We start from the raw sequence: 3,588 nt of genomic DNA on the forward strand, positions 1-3,588 counted from the left end.
GCAAGCGCAGATCTGACAGCAGGGCTAGTGTATCCGCGAGAATGTAAGTGGGAGGTTTCTGAGCATTTGCGCGTCCATTTGCAAGAAGCATTCCTGTGACATGATGGAGAAAATACTAGGCAAGGAATTAGAAGACCCGGAGATTAGTGCAGGTTCTGTTATTTACTAAGTAAGACAGCGTGGACGGTATTAATGGCGCAGGTGGAGCCAGGTAACGTTTTTCAGGCATAGTCCCTCAATTCTAGAACCTGAGGATATCCTTGGATGCTTATATAAAATGGTGTATTTTAAAATATAACCAACAGATATCTCCTGCTTTAAACCATCTCTAGATTACCTAATGCAATGTAAATGCTATGCAAATAAGCATTTAGAAAATAATGACAAGAAAAAAGTGTACGTGTTCAGTACAGATGCACTTTTTCCCCAAATATTTTCCATCCATGCAAAGTTGATTCCACGGCACCCCTAAATATGCAGGGCTGACAGTACTCTCATATAATCCTAAATCTATGATATACTATGAATATCTCCATTGTAGAGAGGAGGTAGCTGAGCCCCAGAAAGGCACATGGTTAAGAAAAATCCAATTCTTGAAAAATCAGAAAATGCAAATAGAAATTTAGGCCTCCTTAATTCTAGGACCATATGCTACACTATGAATCCAGGAAAGATAATAAACCTCTCTGGTCTTCAGTTTCTTCAGCTAAAGATCTACATCAAACCATTTTGGTGGAAGGTTAGGTCAGAAAAGTTCTTAAAATATTAAATCTTAAGAAGTACTGCACAATTTTCATATAATTTTAAGGCAAAAGAGGGACAAATAAATAGACTTATCTACTTTCAAGACCCCAGCCCCAACATGTGACATCTAAGGCATAAAAATGTGGAGCACATTAGCACATAGCTTTGCAAAGAGCAAACTCTCCTTACTCTTTAAGGTTACAGAGTGAAGGGGGCAAAAAGACCTTTATGTCAAGGGATCAGATATCCAGGAGTGTCACAAAATCCAGCTCCTATAGGCATTAAGTCTAGAACCTGGGAATGTTGCTGGTGGTTGTTAAGTGTTGATTCAAAAATTATTTTTTATTATTTCCTCCTGGCATAGGTTAGGGATCATACTTACTTTGCTTCCTGAAAAGTTAGGCATAGCATGTGATACTTGGGCAAACAAAACAAAACCCTAAACAGAAAGGAATTTTTAAGAGTAACCTTCCACATCTCTTTTCTCTCCAAAAAGTGGCAACACACCACTCATCGTGGAGGTACCAGGATACATCAACCTGTATCACTAAAGTGGAACAGTGCCTTTGTGATCCCAAAGGAGAAATGTGTAAGAAGCTTTTCTCATTTTAAATCACTGACGTTTTAGGACTGTCCATTACAGCAGCACAGCTAGCCTATTCTGGTAAGAGTAGGTTGTTTGTAAAGGTAAAATGAAATTCTAAGGCATAGAAAGTCCAGGCGGGATAGTCTCACACTTTGTCTCCCATTCGTACTTTCTCCATTGCTTCCTGTGTATTGATCTTATCCATTGGAGAATGCCATGAAAGCACATACCTACGTCACATTAATCACTGTTTTATTCTAGGACCTCAAATGCCTGTGAGTGAACGAGTAAAGTATCTAACAGAAAGGACACCATACCTGGCTCTAATGAGCTAAAAATTTAATTTCTTACAAGGTTTCTTTTGGGACATCCAGCACACCACAGAACCCTGGTACACAACAAATTACACCCAAAGGTAGTGGTTTAGAGCATTCTGCCAATTCTTAATTTAGCTGGGTAATTTTGCTAAGGCTGGGTCACTCACTCAGCCATCTTCCTCACTCATGCCAAGGGTATGATGGACAGGCATCTTCCTTTTCATTTAGTTTCTCCAGTAATTGACCTCTTTACATTAGGTCTTCAAGAGGACAATCCCCAATGTGCAAATGCTTGTCAAGCTTTTGCTTCATCATGTCCCATGACCCAAATTAGATTGGTCCAGAGTCACTGTGGGTAGTCTCAAACAGTGAAAATACCAGATGTGGTTCAATATGGATCATTGTAGTGTTAACAGTCTATCCAAATTGGTAGGCAGATAACTAAAGTCATGGTACCTGATTTTACAAATAAAGAAGCAAAGACGAAGAGCTCAATCATTTGCCCAGGACAACTTACATAAGTAGGGGAGTGGGAGTATCAATTCATGGTATGTCTTCTTGCTGGTAGTAAGTCAAAGGTTTACTATGCCCATTACTAGGCCTCATTGCCTCTACTTATCTTCAACTTTCCTCCCTATCCTTTTTCCTTTCCTGATTTCCGGTGGCCAACTGTGGACAACTTTGAATACCTGTACTCAGGTAGATAGTCCCAAATGGAGTATGTTTTGCACACCAGATAGTAGGTCTTAGATGAATGATGTATCATGTTTCAGAAACTCATAGGAGTTTATCTGAAAGGAAATAAGGTCATCTTGTCTTAGAATGAAACTGCTTTCAAAGACCTGTAATTCCAAGAGCAGGAAAATGGTCCACTATTTTCAAAACTTCACAAGAATAACAAATCACCACCCAGCTTATAGTGAACTCCTCCCTGCCTCCCCCAGGGCTAATTCACTTTATTTTTCTTGTATTAAAAAATCCTATATTGTAGCCACAGCTGGACCTCTTTGGTTTTCACAAGATGGGCAGTGAAAGGGAGACTTGGTGAACATAGTCTCTTTCCAGAAGTTGGGGGTCAGGTAGCTAATAAGTCTTGGAGATGGCATCAAAGGTGGCTTTGGCGAAGTTGCCCAGGGTGGCAGTGCCGCCCCTGGATGAAGTGTAGCAGTTATCAATACCAGCCATCAACACCATCTTCTTGAGCACAGGAGCTGAGACGATGCCAGTGCCCTTTGGGGCAGGGATGAGGTGGTGCGCCAGCATAGAACCACAGCAGCTTGTCCCCCAGTAGCCTCTCTGCACAGTGACAATGGAAAGCTTGGCCAAGATGATCCCCATTGGATGGGAGTGGCTACCTCCTTGGAGCACTGACACCCAGCCTGATATGACTGTTGTAGTTCCCAGTGGCTACAAATGCCTTGAACCTGGGGTGCTGGCCAGCCCATGTTTCTGCAAGAGCATGCTCTTCGAAACCCCTTCCTGAGGGCTGCCCCCAGGAAGAATTCAATAATTTCAGACTCCTTGATGGATCTCCTCCAAAGACCTGATCTTCCATTCCTTGACCAGGCGGTCCAGCTTGGTGACTGTGATCCAGTCCTTATCTTTGGCTTTGCCTCCATGAGCCCCGGCAGCCTTGGCCCACACCCAGACCCAGACCACTGCCCCTATCAAGGTGGGCAGAACCCTCTGCAGAAGCCACCATGGCCTCCCATGCCTGGGTCCCTGGGCCTTCGAGTCCTTTTGCTATACCCATGTCATCCACCATTTGGTGTTTTCCTGGAGAAGTCACTTCCTTTCTTGAAGCTTCTCCTTCCTGAAGAAGGCAGCTATGGTTGAGGCGAACAAGAATTAAGTCACTAGAAACTTGCAAGAAGGATCTACCAGAGTGTACACACCCAAATAATACCAATAAATTATTTTTGACAGTAATGAAACCTGGGA

The 3,588-nt window shown here is 42.6% G+C and overlaps 1 pseudogene; it reads right to left on the bottom strand.

The window, feature by feature from the left end:
- Positions 1-634: 634 nt before the first annotated feature.
- Positions 635-3,438, bottom strand: LOC141421694 (small ribosomal subunit protein uS5 pseudogene; annotated as a pseudogene).
- Between the last annotated feature and the right edge of the window lie 150 nt (positions 3,439-3,588).

Source organism: Castor canadensis, chromosome 3 (assembly GCF_047511655.1).
Source record: "Castor canadensis chromosome 3, mCasCan1.hap1v2, whole genome shotgun sequence".
Taxonomy (NCBI): domain Eukaryota; kingdom Metazoa; phylum Chordata; class Mammalia; order Rodentia; family Castoridae; genus Castor; species Castor canadensis.